Consider the following 22,309-nt stretch of genomic DNA (forward strand, 5'->3'; position numbering starts at 1 on the left):
GAGGGTGTAGTGCTTCTTTTCTCCCTGTATAAAATGGTCTTCTTCCCACTTCAAGCACCCTTTACATCATGTTAATACTTCGGAGATAGCATCTGTAATTATCTCACTGGACACAGCTGCCTACACATTTCCATTTCCTATTAAACTCAGAGATCCAGGAGTCCTGGGTCTACGTTGCATTCCTTTGCTGAACGGGAACTAGCAGATCCAGGAGTCCTGGGTCTACGTTGCGTTCCTTTGCTGGATGGGAACCAGCAGATCCAGGAGTCCTGGGTCTACCTTGCGTTCCTTTGCTGAATGGGAACTAGCAGATCCAGGAGTCCTGGGTCTATGTTGTGTTCCTTTGCTGAACAGGAACTAGCCTGTGCCCATCTCTAAAGCTCCGGTGGGAGAAGATGGCAGGAACAACCTAAAATGTACCCATCAGAAAAGCAGATGGTCAGAAAAAATGCAAGAGTAGCCTTCTGGTGCTTGGGAACACTAAACAGCCTTCAGCACTACACCTGTAGACCATTCTACAGAGTGAAATCACCAAGGCAAAGCACGAACATGCAAAATACATGTCTACTTATAGACTGAAAGAGACACTTGTTTGCAGTAAGAGCCAAAGCCAGAAGGCAGACCATTCCTCGCCCTCCCTTGGCTGGGAGGGTACACAGTGGACAATCCAAACATTTCACCTCTTTGTGCATGTCCACAAATGGCTGCACAAGGATAGTGAGTGTTGATTTCGGAGTTAAAAGCTATTTTAGCAAGTAGGTGAATTCACAAATATAGAATCCATGAATAATGAGGGTCAACGGCCTTTTCCTAAACCACCATCTCATCTTAACAATTTTTGTGTGTGCTTATTAGTGGACTGAAAACAGGAAAAAGAGAAGACGTTTTTGTAGTCAGGCTTTCGGACAGCAGGGGCAGGCCCCCTGGATAATGAACAAGCACCATCATCTTCTAGAATAGTAGACAGTGACTGAGTTCTAACATATCTTCATGAGATAATTCCTTTGTATGGCATTTCTGATTTTTAAAATTATAATTAAAAGAATAAATTCTAAAATAAACTAACTCATAACCCTCATTCCATTTCCACATCACATCTCTTACTTTGTTCTGATATATTTCTCATTAACAATAGAAGATATTACTACTATTATAGGTAATTATTTCTTTTTCACCTCTTTTGGCAACTGAAGAAATAGCATGAGCTTTCAGAACTACACAGACTTGCTTTTGCAGCAAATGATTTAGTTCTTCTGGGTCTAATTTTCCACCTCTAAGTCCTCACCTGAAATGACTCTTGAAAAGTACCCACCGGGTCCATAATAGATGCTAAATAATTATCTCTCTCTCTCTGCACACACCCATTCACACTCAAGTGTTTCTTTCATTGAAAACTCCAGGGAAAGTGTATATTTAAAAAGAATATTAAATCACACAGCTAAAGTCAACATAATGACTCTAGTGCTTGCCAAAGGCGGCGATGAGGTCTGCTACTGGCTCTCTCAGCAGCCTCCGTCTCTGTTACATTCCCCTTCTCTCTCGTCTCAGCCTGCCGTTCTCTGTAACAGTCTTTTCCAGCTACACCAGTCTTCCTAAATTGCTCAGAGAGCCCAAGCATTCTTCTTCTTCTTCTTTTTTTTTTTAAAAAAAAAAAACATAACACAGAGTCTTGCTCTATCACCCAGGCTGGAGTGCAGTGGCATGATCTTAGCTCACTGCAACCTCTGCCTTTCAGGATCAAGTGATTCTCCTGCCTCAGCCTCCTGAGTAACTGAGATTACAGGCACCCGCCGAGCTCAGGCATTCTTCTGTCTTAAGTTCTGTATGTGAGCTGTTCCCTCTGCTTGCAAGCCCTTTACAGCCATTCCTATGCCAGCTGCTTCTCAGCCTATTTCATCTTTGCAGAAGCCCCCAGCCTTCCCTTTCTATGGGAGGCATTGTCTCCTGGTCTCCGGTTTAGCCCTCGTATGTGCTTCCTCGCAGTGTGTACTTACTCCATTTGCCTGTTTGCCTATTTTTTACTTTTCTCATCCTCTAGAACAGGGTCTGAAAAACTATAGCCTGGGGCAAAATGTGGCCAACCTCTGGATTTTGTACAACCTGAAAGCCAAGAATGCATTTTACATTTCTAAGTAGAAAAATTCAAAATAGGGATATTTTGTGATGTATATTTAAAAATGCATGGGAAATTCAAATTCCAGTGTCCATCAAGTTTTTGGCAACACCACTACACTCATTCATCTAGACATTGTTTATGGCTGTCTTTAGGATACAGTGACAGAGTTCAGTAGCAGCAACGGAGCCTGTACGGTCCAGAAAGCCTAAACTTGTAACATCTGGACTTTCACAGGGTAAGTCTTTCGACCTCAGGCCTAGAATACAAAGTCCACAATGTCAGGTTCACTTCCGTTTTCTTTGCTTTTGCATCCTTTGCTTAACACGGTGCCTAGAAGAGAAGGCCGTGCTCAATAAAAGTGGCTGAATGAAGACGATTCCCTGGGAATCTTGGTGTCATTATTCTTAGTGAGAGCAAGGCTACAGAAAATAAACAATACTTCACTTACAGATTCTAAAATTCCTTTGGTTCTAAGTCATGCAGATATTTCAAAAAATAATGAGACCAACTGAAGTGACCCAATGCTTTCTTCTCACTTTGAGTTATAACATTTACAGAAATCTCCTAGACGTACTTAGACATATAGACATAGAGTGTCTTTCTATTTTTATTTTTATTTTTTTTGAGATGGAGTCTCGCTCTGTCACCCAGGCTGGAGTGCATGCAGTGGCGCAATCCCAGCTCACTGCAACCTCCGTCTCCCAGGTTCAAGTGATCCTCCTGCCTCTGCCTCCCAAGTAGCTGGGACTATAGCTTCTAAGCATTTTACATTTAATAATTTATCATTGCAACAATTCCTAAGGTGGATATTATTACTATTCTTATCCTACAGATGAGTAAACTGAGCCTAAGCATAGCTAAGTGACATATACAAAATTACAAAGCTAGGAAGTGGTGGTGAGGAACTTAACTTTAGGCAGTCTGGCTCCAGATTTTATATTTCAGCACTACGCCCTACTACCATTATGGTAAGAATAAAATAGCTAGCATTTGTTTAGTACTTACTATGTGACAGGATAAGTTCTAAGTGATTTTCTCATACTCACTTATTTAATATTCACAATAAACCAAAGAAGTAAGTATTATAATTCCTATGTTGCAGATGACAAACTGAAGCATATAAAGATTGTCGTATCTTTCCTGGCTGCCGTGACAAAATACCTTAGACTGGGTACCTTATAAACAACAGTCACTGGTCATTAGAGAAATGCAAATCAAAACACAATGAAATACCGTCTCATACCAGTTAGAATGGCGATCATTAAAAAGTCAAGAAACAACAGATGCTGGAGAGGATATGGAGAAATAGTAATTCTTCTTTTACACTGTTGGTGGGAGTGTAAATTAGTTCAACCATTGTGGAAGCAGTGTGGCGATTCCTCAAGGATCTAGAACTAGAAATACCATTTGACCCAGCAATCCCATTACTGGGTATATACCCAAAAGATTATAAATCATTCTACTATAAAGACACACACACGCGTAGGTTTATTTTGGCACCATTCACGATAGCAAAGACTTGGAACCAACCCAAATGTCCATCAACAATAGACTGGATTAAGAAAATGTGGCACATATACACCATGGAATACTATGCAGCCATGAAAAAGGATGAGTTCATGTCCTTTGTAGGGACGCGGATGAAGCTGGAAAGCATCATTCTCAGCAAACTATCACAAAAACAGAAAACCAACCCCGCATGTTCTCACTCATAAGTGGGAACTGAACAATGAGAACACATGGACATAGGGAGGGGAACATCACACACCAGGGCCTGTCGGGGATGGGGGATTAGGGATAATATTATGAACAATACCTAATGTAGGTGACGGGTTGACAGGTGCAGCAAACCACCATGGCACATGTATACCTATGTAACAAAACTGCACGTTCTGCACATGTACCCCAGAACTTAAAATATAAGAAAAAAATTTTTTAAAAAGAAAATGCACCAAGAACTAACACTTTCCTCATATTCCAGTGGCTTTTATCCATGAAAGCCTAGCCTTTCTATTCTTTCTCTGAGCCTTGGAAGGATTTCTTTCTAAGGGAAAGACTTATCTTGCCATGTTCCTCTGAGATTCCCTGCTATTCCTCTGAGATTCCCTGCCATGCCTTCTTTTCCTAAGAAGTGAAGTTTTTTCAAACGGTGCCTATAACTCAAGTGCAGCCACGATGATATGAACAGTGGTGTTCAAGTTTGTGCATGTTCCTACATTACGACTGCCACCAAGCCAACAGCAATTGTAAATCGATGTCAATTCAAACACACTTTCAAATTTTAAGAATCTTAAAATGTGAAAAAAGTGAACATACTAAAATAAATTAAATATAGAAATAATTAACATTTGGAAAACTTATTAAGTGCCAGTCATGTTTCCAAATCCATGACGTTTATTAACCAATTTAATTGTAACAATATGCAAACCTGTATAGTAGACTGTATCACAAATGAAGAACAAGGAGTGTTCCAATAACAGGGCATTTATGCCCAGGCCATCAATGCGTTTGCTGCTTCAGCAAGGCACCACCATTGTCAATCACAGGACAAGACTGTTGAGGAAAGAATAAGACCTTAGAATAGTCCAAGAAAAGAAAAAAAAAAAAAAAAAGTATTTCAATACAGTTTCCCATAGCGTTGCCATATAAGGTACAGAACACCCAGTTAAACTTGAACTGAGTTAAAATAAATTCTGTTTTAGTATAAGTATAAGCCATATATAGCATGGGATATACTTATACTAAAACATATGATTCATTTCTTTTCTGAAATTCAAATTTAACTGGGTATCCGGTATTTTTACTTCCTAAGTCTGGAAAACCTCTCTCCTATGCCAGACCAAAGTGCTTCTTTATACAACTTTACAAAATCTCACTTCCTTTCCAGAGAAGAGGGAGAAGCTCGTGGGTTTTCAACATACTTCACACACTGTCTATTTTTACAAGAGTACACATAGAACTTTTCGTGTGCCAGATATCTTATGTATGTTTTTACTGGTCCTCAGAACAGCCTGACAAGGACAGTACTTCTAGCCACATTTTATAGATGAATGAATTGAAATAAGTTAAATCATATATTCAAGGTTACACAGAAAATGTGTTAAAACTAATACAGAAACCCTTTTTTGTCTGACTGCAGAGGCCAAGCTCTTTGTAGTGAAAACCATGACTTTGTCCTGTATTTTCCATCTTGACTATTCAGAACCATTTATTCCAAGTGAACAAAATTATTGCTTCGTTTCAGTTCCTGTGAAACAGTGGGGATTATTGCCAAAAGGGAGGAGGGAGAGTGTGTGCTTCTGTACTTCCTGTAATCACTATTCCACGGAGACTAGGACTGAGTCACCAACCCGATGTGGATCCACCCCCCACTGGTACATCAACGAAGAGCAAAAAAAGAAATCCATGCTAATTTCACGTGCTAATGGAAAGCCTCATGAACGAATCAATAAGTATGTGTTCTCCACATCCAAGAGCGGTAGATCTGTTCAGCAAAAACGTTCACTCTCAGATGATAGAAAATTAAAAGAAAGATTTTTCTTCCCATGTTGTTGACTTACAGCCAGATGCAGTAGACATTAACTTAAGTATGGCTTGGGCTATATGATTATAATCTTCAAGATTTTTTGCTTTTTATGTCAGCAAAAGACGGACCACAGTCGCTCCACTATGCCTTTGGCAGTTTTTGTAATTCTTTATCACTCAGTCATTTAATGTCCTCTATGGTAACATAAATTGCAATTTGTAAATTAAGAGAATCAGATTCCAAAAACTCACTGTATCTTATAGTTCATTTTTGTCTTCTAATTCTAAACACAGGCCTGCATTTGGGGAAAAAGAAATGTGAGTATATTTTTAAAAGTTCCTTTTTGTTAAATGGATGGGGCTGAGGGAACTATGAGAAAAACATGAGTCTTGTAAAAGATCTAACTGAAAAGCTATAGGCTGAGATTTATTTACCAATATAGGAGTATTAGTTGACAGCCATCATTTCCATTGTTAATTTTGAGAAAAGAGACTCTGTAATAATGTAAGATTCATTCAAGATAACGTAGTTCCAGTGTCAACAGAGGTTGTTTCTCTTCATTAACAGGAAAGGAAGTCTCTTGAAGTTTTCTGAGTACCCCTATTTTGGTTTGTTTTTTTTTGTTTGTTTGTTTGTTTTTTTTGCATGCTGTTATTTCCTTTGTTTTAGTTTTTGGCATTTTTTTAAGCGTCCAGGTTTTTTGTAGCAATTGTGAAGTGGAAAGTTAGGTCTGTTTTGAGGTTTATTGGGGGTTATTTTGGAGGTTTAGACTAAGTGGATAGTAGTTTTAATTGTAAATTTATAATTTTATTAGTCTTTTTTGTTTGATCTCTCTCTTTGTCTCTCTCTCTCTTTCAGTTAAGGTATAAGTAATTGATCAGCAAGGTTAACCAAATTATGAGTCTGAGAAATTGTCCAACTCAGGCATTGTCTTTTAATTATTGTCAATTTTTTATGTACTCTATAAAATTGAAACTGAGAATATCATTTTGATGATTAGTATAACTTTCTTTAGATAATCTTTTTTGTTTGCCAGTACTTTATTTCAATTTCTTTCTTTTACATTTTTGCACATAGAGCTTTACAACCAGAAACTGTGATTTATTAACAGGTTAAGTAATATTTTTGCTTTAATGTTTCTATGTGGTTTTCATTTTGAAATCTCAACATTGTTCATACATTTTGATTATATAAAATGGAATATATCTTCAAATTATATATATGTCTATATATGTGTGTGTGTGTATATATATATGTTTTTTAATTTCCACAGGTTATTGTGGTACAGGTGGTGTTTGGTCACGAGTAAGTTCTGTGGTGATTTGTGGAATTTTGGTGCACCCATCACCCGAGCAGTATACACCACACCCTGTTCATAGACTTTTATCCTTCGCCCCAGTCCCACCCTTCCCCTCAAGTTCCCAAAGTCCATTGTATCATTCTTATGCTTTTGCGTCCTCATAGCTTAGCTCCCACATATCAGTAAGAACATACAATGTTTGGTTTTCCATTCCTGAGTCACTTCACTTAGAATAATAGTCTCCAATCTCATCCAGGTCACTGTGAATGCCATTCATTCATTCATTTTTATGGTTGAGTAGTATTCCATTTTGTGTATGTGTGTGTGTATCAGTTTCTTTATCCACTCTTTGATTGATGGGCATTTGGGTTGGTTCCACAATTTTGCAATTGTGAATTGTGCCACTATAAACATGTGTGTGCAAGTATCTTTTTCGTATAATGACTCTTTTCCTCTAGGTAGATATCCAGTAGTGGGATTGCTGCATCAAATGGTAGTTCTACCTCTTTTAGTTCTTTAAGGAATCTCCACACTCTTTTCCATAGTGGTTGTACCGGTTTACAGTCCCACCAGCGGTGTAAAAGTGTTCCCTGATCACAGCATCTATGCCAACATCTATTGTTTTTGATTTTTTGATTATGGCCATTCTTGCAGGAGTAAGGTGGTATCGCATTGTGATTTTGATTTGCATTTCCCTGATTATTAGTGATGTTAAGCATTTTTTCATATGTTTTCTGGCCATTTATATACCTTCTTTTGAGAATTGTCTATTCACGTCCTTAGCCAGCTTTTGATGGGATTGTTTCTTTCTTGCTAATGTTTGACTTTGTTGTAGATTCTGGATATTAGTCCTTTGTCAGATGTATACATTGTGAAGATTTTCTCCCACTCTGAGGGCTGTGTGTTTACTCTCCTGACTGTTCCTTTTGCCATGCAAAAGCTCTTTAATTTAATTAAGTCCCACCTATTTATCTTTGGTTTTATTGCATTTGCTTTTGGGTTCTTGGTCATGAAATCCTTGCCTAAGCCAATGTCTGGAAGGGTTTTTCCAATGTTATCTTCTAGAATTTGTATAATTTCAGGTCTTAAAGTCCTTAATCCATCTTGAGTTGATTTTTGTACAAGATAAGAGAGGAGGATCCAATTTCATTCTCATACATGTGGTTAGTCAATTATCCCAGCACCATTTTTGAAAAGGGCATCCTTTTCCCACTTTATGTTTTTGTTTGCTTTGTCGAAGATCAGTTGGTTGTAAATATTTGGGTTTATTTCTGGGTTCTCTATTCTGTTCCATTGGTCTATCTAAATACCACCATTATTCTTCACAGAATTTGAAAAAACAACTCTAAAATCCATACGGAACCAAAAAAAGAGCCCACATAGCCAAAGCAAGACTAACCAAAAAGAACAAGTCTGGAGGCATCACACTACCTGATTTCAAACTATACTATAAGGCCATAGCCACCAAAACACTATGGTACTGGTATAAAAAAATTAGGTTATCTTGAATATTGTTTAAAGATTTTTTAAATCTCTCAACATATGTCAGTATCGACTTAGCAGGATTTTGCCAACATTGCTGTATTTTCTTCTAGTCTACGACTTTTTGGAAGACTAAATGGATGGCTTGGAGCAAAGTCTTTGTAACCTCACAGGCACACATGTGATCTTCTTTTGTAATTAAGTAGCTAAGACACATTTTAAAAACCCCTTCTTTTGTGTCTAGCTACTTATTTTTTACCTTTTAAAAAAATTAACATGTGAACTAGTTGATATAGATCAGAAAAACCACAGTCGTAACTTTGGTGTCAAGCTTTCTGGCAAAACCAATAGGGTCCTCGTGGAAATTAGATTTTTTTTATTATTTTTTTTTGAAACAGGGTCTTGCTGTGTCACCCAGGCTAGAGTGCAGGGGCCTGATTATAGCTCATCACAACCTCAACACCCTGGGCTCAAACGATCCTCCCACATCAGCTTCCCAAGTAGCTGGGACTACAGGCACATGCCATCATTTTTGCCTATTTGTTTGTATTTTTTTGTAGAGACGGGGTTTCACCATGTTGGCCAGGCTGGTCTCAGTCCCCTGGGCTCAAGTGATCCTCCTGCCTCAGCCTCCCAAAATGCTGGGATTATAGGTGTGAGCCACTGTGCCTGGCCAGGAAATCTCTCACCTCTGTCTTTAAGGTTTACCTTTGATGATGGCTGATAAACTAAGGTGGGCTTTCCTCTGCCAGATATTCGCCGTTTCTGAAATTAAGCTAGAACAGCAGGAGTGGGAGGAGGGGATCAAAGGAGGCAAAGGTGAGCGGAGGTGAGACGGTTCAGACAGGGAAGGGAAGAAATAAGGAAGCAGGCGAGAATCAGCTTCAGCTGCTTATTTATTCATTTATTTTAGAGAGCTTGTTTCTTCCTTTAGGGCAAGAATTTTGTCAGAGCCTCTTGTAGATGCTTTTAAGTACTATAGGAAGGAAGTCTCCCAATTATTTTGTTTCATTTTAGAGCCAGTACTTTCCATTGTAAAGTAAATCCATTAATTTTGATATTTTAAAGGTGTATCACTTTGGCTATTGTGTGGCTTTTTTTATGGGTGAAGTAAAACCATTTTACTTTTTAGATATTGACAGGAGGTGGTGCCATAAGTATTGGACATGAATATAGCTGGAGTTTCTAAGGACGAATCACTCTTGAGGAAGACTTAGTTTCACATGGACTGCTACCTATAATTTGGGTTCTCTTTTTAAGAAATTAAAGATTGAAAGGGAAAGATGTTTTGGATCTGATGTGCTGCTTAATAAGAACTGTATTTTGAGGTGTCACTCAGGAGTCACTTTTCCCCTCTCACATGTCTTGGTAAAACCCAGGAATCCTGGGATCTTAAGGCACTGAGAGGTCAGCCCTTCATATGTTGCCACCAGGCTAAGCAAGAATTTTTGAATGTTTCTGGGGGGATAATTTCACGTGAGATTGTTTTATGTCGTGAGCAATGACCTTCGTGGCCTAAGGTGATTTTCGGCCAGGAGAAATAGTGTTCCTCACTCTGGGGACTTACATTTGTCCTCATAGAAAAATTTTTATTGGCTTTGGTCACTTCAAAAAGGGACCTCAGATATGTCAAATAAACAGCTTCCGAGTTTTGTTTTTTTAATTATAAATTAACATTTTTAATTGTAAATCTTCCCTAAGCCATAAAGTATTCACTCTTCTTGAGACAGAGAAATTTTTTTACTGACCAAAATTTGAATAAGGGAAAAGGCTGTACAAATTTTAATAAGTAGCTTAACAAACAACCCTTAACCTCAGAGAAAAGTGAAGATCACAAATTTGTGAACAGCACAATTTCTAGAGAACAAAAACAAAATGTCTACCTTAGAGCAGAACTTCACTGTCAGCTGCATCAAGTGCGGAATCAGGTCACCTGAATAAAGTCTAAATCTCACCCTAAACCAGACAGATTTAAAATCTGAGAGGAGCCTTGCCAGAGACCCTTGCCAGCCCTGGCGAGGTTGGGTAAATGAAAGCTGTGTGTGCTGGTACCCAGGCCCTTCTTGTCAGCGAAACAGTGAGAATCACTGCAGGCTAGCTTAAGGTCCCATCTGGGTCGCCAAAATGCCAACCTACTAAAGAATCAGAGTCTAGTTTAAAGAGAGTTTATTTCAATGTAAAGTTTGAACAAAGCCATCCAGGGAACACATCTTCTAAAGGACCAAAGTCAGTGTTCCAAAGTATAGAAGTTTAGATTCAATTATATAGACAAAGTTGAAGGAAGTTTAACAGAATTTCAACATCTTATTATATAAGTTTTAATGCATCATTATGATGATCTGAATAGTCGAGGTGGTCTTTTTTGAGGGGAGTATATTCAACATTTCACACTGAAGATGGAACACTCATGGGGTTTTGGCATCACCTGGTCTGAGGTGCAAGGTAATAGAAGAGGCAGTTAATCTAAAACAGCAATCAGTGATTGGAAAGAGAGCAGGCCTGGTCTCTGGTCTCCCCTCGTCATTTATAAAACAAAAACAATGAGGGAAAGAGTTCATCTATAGTCTAGAAAATAAAAGTTATTAATTTATATAACTTTATATAACGTTATATAAAGTTTATATATGCTATGTGCTATGTGACTCATCCCCAAGGCTTACCTTCTCCCTTGGATAATGAAGTTACAGGAGCCTAAAATTATATTATGTTTTATTTTATGCAAGTTTTAAAATTACCATGGAAGGTAAAAATGTGCTGGAAGAAAACCACAATTGCATTTTTAATTTTCATGTTTGGAATTCGTCTTCACTCTTGTTATCCAGGCCCACACCTGCCTACTTTGAGTGGAATATCTGGGTCTGTTTAAGGGAGATAATTGTACCCAGAAAGGGGGCCGCTGTGTAAAGTAACAAACAAAGCCTGGTGGAGCAGGTCACAGAGATCAAGGAAATTATCAGGGCAACATAACACCAAAGCATGTGGCCAGAGAGCTGGCAGGGAAAACATCATAGATTCCATTCAAAGTAGACTCACAGGAGTAACTAATACCAAACTCAAGATTCTATTCTCACCTCTCCATTGTTCTAGTATTACTTCACTGCACTTTGAGCAAATAGAAACACAACCTTAAACTATCACATTCTTTCTTTATATATTCATTGTGATGGTTAATACGGAGTGTCAGCTTGATTGGACTGAAAGATACAGGTATTGATCCTGGGTGTGTCTGTAAGGGTGTTGCCAAAGGAGATGAACATTTGAGTCAGTGGGCTGGGAAAGGCAGACCCACGTTTAATCTGGGTGGGAACCATCTAATCAGCTGTCAGGGCAGCTAGAATATAAGCAGGCAGCAAAACGTCAACAGAGAGACTGGCCTCGCCTCCCAGCCTACATCGTTCTCCCGTGCTGGATGCTTCCTGCCCTCAAACATCGGATTCCAAGTTCTTCAGTTTTGGAACTTGTACTGGCTCTCCTTGCTCCTCGGCCTGCAGACGGCCTGTTGTGGGACCTTGTGATCATGTGAATTAATAATAAACTCCATTTATATGTATATCTATTCCATTAGTCCTGTCCCTCTAGGGAAACCTAACTAATACATTCATTCATTCAATAATTATCTTGAGTGCTTACTCTGTGCCAGGCACTGTTTTAGGCACAGGGGATTCGGCAATAAAAAGAAAGAAATGCTGCCCTCTTGTAGCTCACATTCCAGCCAGGGAAATCAGGTGATACCATAAATAAGTCAAATGCACAGTATGTTAAGGGATGATAGGTGCTAAGCAGGAAAGAAACAAAGCACAGAAAGTGGATACAGAGTATTGAGGAGGTAGTGTACAATTTTATATGGGGTACCCAAGGAAGGCCTTGCTGGGGTTGCATTTGAATAAAACCTTGAAAGGATATGAGCGGAAACACTGGGTGACCTCTAAGGAAATAATACCCAATTTGAATGGGTAAAAGTAATGATCCAGTACTATACAAGTATACAGAAGGGAGAGCAAAAACCACACGATCATCTCAACTCATACAGAAAAAGCACCTGACAAAATGCAACAGCATTTCATGATAAACACTCAACAAAGCAGAAGCAGAAGAAAACTACCTCAGCATAATAGAATCCATATACGAAAACCCACAACTAACACCGTTCTCGATGGTGAGAGACTGAAAGCATTTCCTCTAAGATCAGGAACGGGACAGAGATGTGCACTCTTACTACTTCTGTTCAAGACAGTACTAGAAGTCTCAGCCAGAACAATTAGCCAAGTGAAAGAAATAAAAGCCACCCTCATTCAAAAGAAGGAAGTAAAATTATCTCTATTCACAAATGACATGAGCATTTATGTGGAAAATCCTAAAGATTGCAAACACACAATCCTGTCAAAATAAACAAACAGTTTCAGCAAAGTGGCAAAATATAAGATTAACACACAAAAATCAGTTGCATTTCTGTAAACTAGCAATGACCAATCCAAAAATAAAATTAAGAAAATAATTCCATTTACTGTAGCCTCAAAAATACTTAACCAAGGGGGTAAAATACTTGTACACTGAAAACCATGAAATTTTGCTAAAATAAATCAGAGAAGATACAAATAACTGGAAAGACATCCTGTGCTCACGAACTAGAAGAATTAATATTGTTAAAACATCCATATTAACCAAAGCAATATACAGATCATTGCAATCCCTTACAAATTCCCAATGGTATTGTGTTGCAGTAATAGGAACATAATTCTAAAATTTATGTGAAATCTCAGGAAACTCCCAAATAGTCAAAACAATCTTCCAAAAGAAGAACAAAGTTGGAGGTCTCCCACTTTCTGATTTCAAAAATATTACAAACCAAAAGTAATCTCTATGGGGTGGTTACTGGCTTAAGGACAGATGTACGTGTGTGTGTGTGTGTGTGTGTGGATACAGCCATTCACCAAGCGCTGGATTCTGCTTCAAGCCGGTTTCCACTGTCATTGCAAGGTGGCTGCAGTGGTTCCACATTTTGCCCCTAAAACCACAATGTCCAGGGAAGGAAGAGAGTATATCTCTCCCTTTTTACTTTTACTCTCCCTTTTATAATACTCCCAAGTATGTGTGTGTGTGTGTGTGTGTGTGTGTGTGTGTGTGTGTGTGTGTGTGTGTGTGTGTAGGCACCTTTCTTAATCCTGGTTCATCGTCTTAAAAATGAATAGTGTTCAATTCAGGGTAATGGGGTAGTTTTGGTGGATCAACACTAATCTGTATATTTTGGAAAATTAATTTAAAAATTCATGCCCAATGAAAAATGCTTGGGACCACACTACATGAAGATACACTGAACTCAATATAACTTGATTAAGTAATAGCTTCTGAAACACAGAAATTTGTGCTGATTCATTTTCAAATGCAGATAATAATATCTATTCAAAGAAGGTCTCACAATGCAGATCACAAAGATAAAACAGTACGTTGACCTCAGAGAAAAGATGATATCATGATATCTAGTTTGAAACAGAAGAGCATGACCTTCATAACTGACTTGTTGGTGTGAGGCATTAGCTGTATTCTCCATATGCCAATTGGGAGCTCAGAAAATTGATATATCAAGATGTATTTGATGACAATCAACATAGATCGTAGTGAATGAGATCCCCCAAGAAGAATATTTAGTGGGAAAAAGAGCACAGCAAAGTGCCGTGGTCATACTATTATTTAAGTATCATTCACACAAAGATGAACCAGCAGAAGAAAATGTAAAAATCAAGAACATGAAAAGATATCCAGAAAAGTCTGGTGTCATCAGCAAAGTATTCTAGTAAGGAAAAAAGGCATCTTTGAATGATGCCACTGCAAACTACCACAGTGACGAGGACAGAGACGCAAGGCGTTGAGCTGAAAGCGAATGAGGTGGGAAGCAGGGGAGACCCTGGTATTGCTGTCTTGTCTTTCAAGAAGCTTGACTGGGCTATGGGAAAAAGAAAGCAGTGAAGGGGAACTAAGTACGCATGTGTGTTTCTAAGGTGAGGGTAAGTCAGGAAAAGGGGCAAGCTGAAGATACAAGAGAGAAAGAAAACAAAACAGGATTCCAGAGAAAATCAGAGGGTACAAATGGGGTGGTGGAGAAGGAGCTTTGAGCCCAGGAAGAACCCCACACCCACACTCGTCCCTCTGCACGAGAGGGGAAAAGCCCAGTTCTCAGGGTGTCTGCTGTGCAGGGCAGAAGCCGAGTGTCATGGTGCAGGATATGAGAGCAGCAATGAGGCACAGACATCGTTCAAATAATGCTGGAAATCAAACAGCAGAGAGAGCCCAGCTGAGCAGCAGCGGAGGGTCTGATAGGGAAATAGCCGGCCACAGGCTGCTTGGGTGGCTTTAGACTGTTAACGCTGTAAGTCTTTTGCACATCTTTACTATGACATCCAACAGCCACGTGGGGAATCTGCACACATTCTTTCCCCCTGAATAATGAATTATCAGCCACTATCAAGAGGAGAAATCATAGGTCCATAGAAATTACTACAATAAATCATTTCTGGCGACGTGGCTCAGGGGCTTAGAATTATCATCGTCATCGTTATCTAACCAGCTAATATTTTCTGCCGCCTTACAAAGTTGCAGGAGCTATGCCAAGTGCTCTTCGTATGTTAATTCATTTAATCCTCCCCACAGTCTTGAGATGGGAAGCTTCATCATTCCTGCCGCTGAACCAAGCGATGGCTCACACCCAGCCCAGGGTCGAGCAGCCAACAGCTGGACCAGGCAGTGCCCAGCAACTAAGCAAGTGCCCTCAGCCAGCAGGTTCTCATCTGGACCAGGTGCCCTGAGGATATGCAGTCTCACAACAATCACTTCCTTTTCTTTGGCCACTTTTCAGGCTGCTAATATTTCAAAAAAAAAAAAAGTTTCTTTGGTTAACTTAAAAAAAAAAAAGGCAGAGATTGATTCACTTTTGAATGTACCATTTTTTCCAATGATATATTTAATTTGAATTCTCTTTTTTCATTTAGAGCAGTACTTTAACAATTAATGCAAGTGGATAAATTCAGAGAAAATAGGAAATTTTATCATATCAGAAATTACTACTTGGAAAGAAAAATAATTAGAATTTACATTTTAAGTTTAAAAAATAAAAAAAGATGGCCGGGCGCGGTGGCTCAAGCCTGTAATCCCAGCACTTTGGGAGGCCGAGACGGGCGGATCACGAGGTCAGGAGATCGAGACCATCCTGGCTAATATGGTGAAACCCCGTCTCTACTAAAAATACAAAAAACTAGCCGGGCGTGGTGGCGGCGCCTGTAGTCCCAGCTACTCGGGAGGCTGAGGCAGGAGAATGGCGGGAACCCGGGAGGCGGAGGTTGCAGTGAGCCGAGATCCGGCCACTGCACTCCAGCCTGGGCGACAAAGCGAGACTCCGTCTCAAAAAAAAAATAAATAAATAAAAATAAAAACAGATTAATAATCAGGAAGCACGGGAATTAAACACTATATTTCAACTGCGTGAAAAAGTGATTTCCTCAGAAAAACTACTTTAGAAAGAATGCTGTCTTCTGAGAACTGGAATTTATTTATTTCCTCAACAAATATATAATTTACATATACATAATTCATATATATATGTAGAAAGAGGGAGAGAGAGAGAGAGACAGGGTCTCACTCTGTGGCCCAGGCTGGAGTGCAGTGACATGAACACAGCTCCCTGCAACCTCGACTTCCTGGGCTCCCGTGATCCTCCTGCCTCAACCTCCTGAAGTGTTGCAATTACAGAGGCATGCCACCCCACCCAGCCAACAAATCACTTCTAACATTATACTTTAAGATACAGAGGATAAAATAATTTACATCATATAAATCAGCTTACTTAACTGTTTTGGTTTCAAGCAATGAGCTTGGGCCTTCTAAAAGACAGTTCCCTTAGTCAAGTCTTGTAAGAAAATAGAACCAGATGTTTGACCCTCAATAACTCCAACGCCAATGACTCAGGGGACAACCTGTGAGGTGGACAAGGTCCCCTACTGCCATGTGTCTTCTCCATGGATCCTGACACACATGTGCAGACAACAGGAGAGAAAGAAGGGCTTCCTGGAGAATGAAAAGCTGAGAGGAACTTAGAGGTAAACTGTACCTTAAGGAATCTTTGAGCCCATCCCCTGAGCTTCACATGGGCTAATTCTTAATATCCCTGTTTTGGAAACTGAGTTCAAAACCATTAATTAACATATCGAAAAATAAGAAACTAAGAAGTGGTGCAATAAGGCCACTAAAATTGGTCTCCAGTCTCTTAGTGTTCATTTCGGTACAGAACAATGTATGTCCCTACATGTAGGTAACATCCTCAATGCTGTTTCTTCCTTAGTTTCTGTAGAGAACCCAGTTTAATTGCAACTGGGAAATGCATGATTGTTTCAAGGCTCGTGCTTGGAAATCCATCAGGATGAGATATCGCAGCTCTAAGTGTCCCTGAGAGAGCCATTCTGATGCTGAAGCTGAGTAGTTTCTACTCGTAATAATGAGCTTATGCAAAATGACAGTCACCTCTCATGCGCTGATGAACTAATAAAATAAATTTTGTAAAATGACATGGGTGCTTTTGCTAAAAATTCATACTTTATTTGATTGGTTGTTTTTCAACAGAACTTTGAAGGATCTTGGTGAAATAGAAAAACATGGGTCTTCTGAAGTTACTGTTTCATTTTATAAATAAAATAAAACAACTTGAAATATGAGAATCATAGCAATTATTATTTCACCCTCCAGGTGGTATCTTTGCCTGTTAACATTTAAAATATTAAACCTGTCAAATTCACGTAGGGTCCGTTACTGCCCAAGCACCACTGCTATCTTCATAGCTTTGACATTTTCAAAATTTCTAGGGAGCAATATGAAAACCACGACAACACGTAGCCATGTTTTCCTGACTTAATTTGTGAGGCAGAAGCAACGAAAATTAAACTGACCATTTTAAGAATTTTTCTATTTTGGCTTGGTATTCATTTATTTATTGTTTCATTCATTAACCCAACACACAATGATTGGCAGTCCTTCCTGTGCCTGTACTGTTCTCAGTGCAGGGAGGGCATCATGAACAAAACAGACAGAGCCCCCGCCTTCATGGATCTTAATTACAGCTTTGGGAGGAGAAGGACGTAAGTACTGAGTCGAAAAAACACGTCATGTTTCAGGCGGCAATTCACACTAAGTAGAAAGATAAAGCAAAGGCAGGCCACGGAGTGCGGAGGGTGGGTTGTAATCTTAATGACATAATCAGAAGGGAACTTACCAAGAAGGTGATGAGAAAAAACTTGAAAGAAGGGAGAGCACGCTCCCGATACAGGAACCAACAAGCCCCAAAGTCTGCAGGCGCAGGCGGGGTTGCTCCTGGCTGTTTGATGCTCTAAGAATCCAAAGAGTGAGCGGGGTTGGAACTGACGGAGTGAAGCAGAGGAGTTCACACCCGAGAGGTGATGGTGGCATGTTTCCCCTACATTAAATACATCAATAAACTTTATCTTATTTGTATTCCTGTTTTAATTAAATGAGGAGCAAAACCCTTTGCCTTAATAAAACAAAAAATCTCAGGGACATAAATGTGATCGACAGGTCACCACAAAATGCCTCTTAGACAGTCTTATAAAATTCAAGTTTTGTAAATTTTGTGTTAAAGAATTCAGGTAAGTTCATTTAGTAGGGCACATGAAGATCAAGTTCAAAGGTCAAGGTAAATGTCCTATGACTTGCTAGTTCCTCGTTGCCGCCATTTGCTGACTTTGAATTCACCTATTTACCTTCCTCCGACTCTTCTGTGAGGTTCTTTTTGCCAAACCCCCCCAAATCTGTGCTTGTATGCTCAGATGTTCTAACTCCCCTGTAAATCACCACCAAGCCCCATCTGCATCTAACGCCGTCTGCTTTTCTATCACAAGAAGAAACACCATTGCTCCAAACAGCTTCCTTCCAGGCTAACTCAGGACCTTGATTCTTCCATTACGGCTACACATTTTATTATTAACCTCACCATAGTTGTGCCATTTAATATTCTGCAATGGTTATAAATTGTACTAATACTATACATCAGTCTCAAGAATTAACATATTTTCCTTATTGTTAAGAACTCTGCCTGACCCAGTCAGCAGTCACGCCCTGTTGGAGGTATCATTACAACACTCACATCTCTGTTACAAATCCACATTTGCCCATACCACTGTCACTCACTTAGCTCAACTGAGGACTTCTCATCTGAATTATTTTAAAGATTTTCCAATACAGCATTCAGTCTGACAATGCAAAATACCCTCATTTATAAAAATACTAGTAAGATGGATATTTTGGGACTGGAAAGGAACTCTTTTATCTAACTCACTTACCTGATGCATGGACTTTTGTTCATGTGTTTGCTTGTTTTTTAATTTCTCCCAGGTAGTTTTCAGTCTTCCATTTGTAGCAGAACTCTTCTGGTGAGAGAATTCACAAAATCTAAAAGTGGATACGTTTTCTAACCATTCAAATTATAAGGCGTTAATAATCAAATGCAGCAGTGTATTAAAAAATACACCATGGCCAAGTGGATTTTCCCCAGGTGCGCAAAGATGGTTCAACATTCCACAATCCATCAATGTGACCCACCGTATCAGCTGGATAAAGAAGAAAAAATGTATTACCATATCAACAGAAGCAGAAAAGCATTTGACAAAAGCAACACTCGTTCGTGAGAAAAACTCTCAGAAAACTAGAAAGAGAGAACAAGAGTCAAATTCATAAAGAGCATCTACAAACATCCTGCAACTAATATTATACTTAACGGTGAAAGACTTACATTTTTTTCTTAAGATCAGGGAGATAAAAAGATGTCCGATCTCAGCACTCATTCAACATACTACTGGAAATTCTAACTAGCACAAGAAGGCAAGATGAAGAAACAGAGGCATATAATGGCTCGATATAGGAAAGATGTCAGTTCTTTCCAAATTGATCTATAGGTTTAATTCCATTCCTAGAAAAATCCCAGGAAGGTATTTGTAGACATAAACAGGCTTATTTTAAAATTTCTTTGGAAAGGCACAGAGCCTAGAGTATCTAAAACAATTCTGAAAAAAAAAAAACCAAGAGTGGGAATGAGCATTCTTGCTTGATGTGAAGAGCTACCACTAGAGCTACAGTAACCAAGACAGTGTGGTATAGGCCGAGGACAGACACAGAGATCAACAGAAAAGAATTTAAAAACCCAGGAATGAACCCACACAAATACATCCATCTGACTTTTGGCAAAGGATCAAAAGCAATTCAATAGAAGAATATCCTTCAACAAATGGTAATGGCACAACTAGACAATAATAAACAGAAGGAGGAGGAGGAGGGACAGGAAGAGGACAAGAAGAAAATGGAGAAAGAAAACAGAATTTTGATCTAAACCTCACACCTTATACAACAAAACTCACAATTATTGACCTAAATATAAAATATAACGTAGGTGGCAAGCCACCCAGGTGCCAAGGCAAGAGACTGAAGGCACAAGCTGTTCCAGTATAATAAAGAAAATAATTATAATAAGTTATACTAGAAATAGGATATAGAGATGATTATGAATATTATCAATCATTAGTTTGTAGTAGTAATCTTTGTATTATTATTATAATAATCTCTGTTTTATAAGTATAAACTAGGGAAAACCAGGCCATACAGAGTCAGGAGCTGAAGGGACACTGCAAGAGGTGACCAGAAGGCAAGAGTGTGAGCCCTCTGTCATGCCCAGATAAGGGCCACTTGAGGGCTCCTTGGTCTAGCGGTAGCGCCAGTGTCTGGGACGACACCCGTTACATAGCAGACCTTGGTCTAGTGGTAACGCCAGTGCCTGGGAAGACACCCGTTACTTAGCAGACTGGGAAAGGGAGTCTCCCTTTCCCTGGGCGAGTTAGAGAACACTCTGTTCCACCACCTCTTGTGGGAGACCTGACATTAGCCAGGCCTGCCTGCAGTCATCCGGAGGCTTCGATGCCTCCCTGTGGTGCTGTGCTTCAGTGGTTACGCTCCTTGTCCACTTTCGTGTTCCGCCTGTACACCTGGTGCCTCTCTTAAGTTCTTAGAAGATAGCAGTAGCAAAATTAGTGAAAGTATTAAAGTCTTTGATCTCACTGATAAGTGCATAGAAGAAATGCTGACGTATGCTGTCCTCCCTCTCCGCCTCAGCTACGGCAAAAGGAAAGGCTCCCCGTCCAGTGGACACATGGACTCGTGTGACCGTATCAATCACTTGAGATGACTCACTTTCCTTGCCCTGCCCCCTTGCCTTGCATACAATAAATAGCAGTGCATCCAGGCATTCGGGGCCACCACCAGACTCCGTACATTGGTGGTAGTGGTCCCCTAGGCCCAGCTGTCTTTCTCTCCCTCTTTATCTCATGTCTTTATTTTTCTATGATCTCTTGTCACCACATATGAAGAGAAAACCCACAGGCCCCGTAGGACTGGACCCTACAATATAAAACTATACAACTTTTAGGGAAAAATATAGAACATAACCTATGGAAACTAGGACTAGGCAAAGAGCTCTTAGTCTTCACACCAAAAGCACAATTCAGAAAAAGAAATACTGATAAATTGGACCTCATCAAAATTAAACAGTTTGATCTGTGGAATACCCATTAAGAGGATAAAGAGACAACCTACAAATTAGGAGAAAATATTTGCAAACCACAGACCCAATACAGGGCTAACATACAGAATAATAAATAACTCAAAATTAAACATTAATAAAGCAAATATCCAATTCAAAAATGGGGAAAACGCAAGATAAATTTCACTGAAGTGGTTAGACAGATGATACATCAATGCATGAAAAGATGTCCAACATCATTAGCGGCAGGAAAACAACAAATAAAACTACAGCGAAACATCACTGTAGTGGAAGTAAAAAAAAAAAAAAAGTCATAAAACCAAATGCTGTTAGAAAGGTGGAGAAACTGGGTCACTCATACATTGTCGGTGGGAATTTAACATGGAACAGCCACTCAGGAAAACAGCATGGCAGCTTCTTACTCTTGACAGCTGACCCAGAGAAATGGAAACATGTTCACACAAAAACCTATATAGAAGTTTTACTCACAAGAGCCCATATTGAAAGCAACCTAACCAGCCTTTCATGGATGAATAAACGGCAGTGCATTCACCCCAAAAATACCACTCAGCAATGAAAAGGAGTACAAAGAAAAGTGTTGGTACACATAACAACTCGACATCACAGGAATTATGCTAACTATGCCAGTCTCAAAGAATTCCCTATTGTCTGAATCCATTTATATGGCATTATTAAAATGCTGCATTTGTGGAGATGGGAAACAGATGAGCAGTTGCCACTTATTAGGGAGTGGAGAGGAAGAGAGGCAGCCGTGGCTGTAAAAGAGGTACGCAGGGGGCTCTTGTGTTGGGTTTGTCCTTGTGTGTTTTTTCTTGTCATGGTGGCCACACAAATCTACACATGTGATAAAACTGCAAAGAACTACAGGCACACACGCACGCACCACGCACACACACACAATATTCTCAGGTTTACAAAGAAGCTGCAAAAGAGAATTCCCGCATGTTAACATGTGACTACCCTTCCTTTACTGCCTATACATGCGGTTCGTGTGTGTGCGTGTCCGCATGTTTCAGAAAATTGTGAGTACAAGTTGCAGACATCATTGATGCTTTATCTATTAAATTTCAGTGTGTATTTCTAAAAATAGACCATTTCATAACCACAATCTGATTCTGAAAATGAAGAGGTGAATGTGGACAGCATCCTATATTTCCACCCACAGACTTGATCCGGGTTTGCCGGTTACCCTCGTGTTCCTGATCTGGTGCAGGAGCCAATCCCGACCATCCTCACATTTAGTTGGGCGTCTTCTTAGTCCCTTGTAATCAGGGACAATTC

The 22,309-nt window shown here is 39.5% G+C and overlaps 1 pseudogene; it reads left to right on the forward strand.

The window, feature by feature from the left end:
- The first annotated feature begins 9,140 nt into the window (after positions 1-9,140).
- LOC106994552 (transcription factor TFIIIB component B'' homolog) overlaps positions 9,141-22,309 on the forward strand; it is a 69,840-nt pseudogene continuing 56,671 nt past the window's right edge.

Source organism: Macaca mulatta, chromosome 18 (genome assembly GCF_049350105.2).
Source record: "Macaca mulatta isolate MMU2019108-1 chromosome 18, T2T-MMU8v2.0, whole genome shotgun sequence".
NCBI lineage: Eukaryota > Metazoa > Chordata > Mammalia > Primates > Cercopithecidae > Macaca > Macaca mulatta.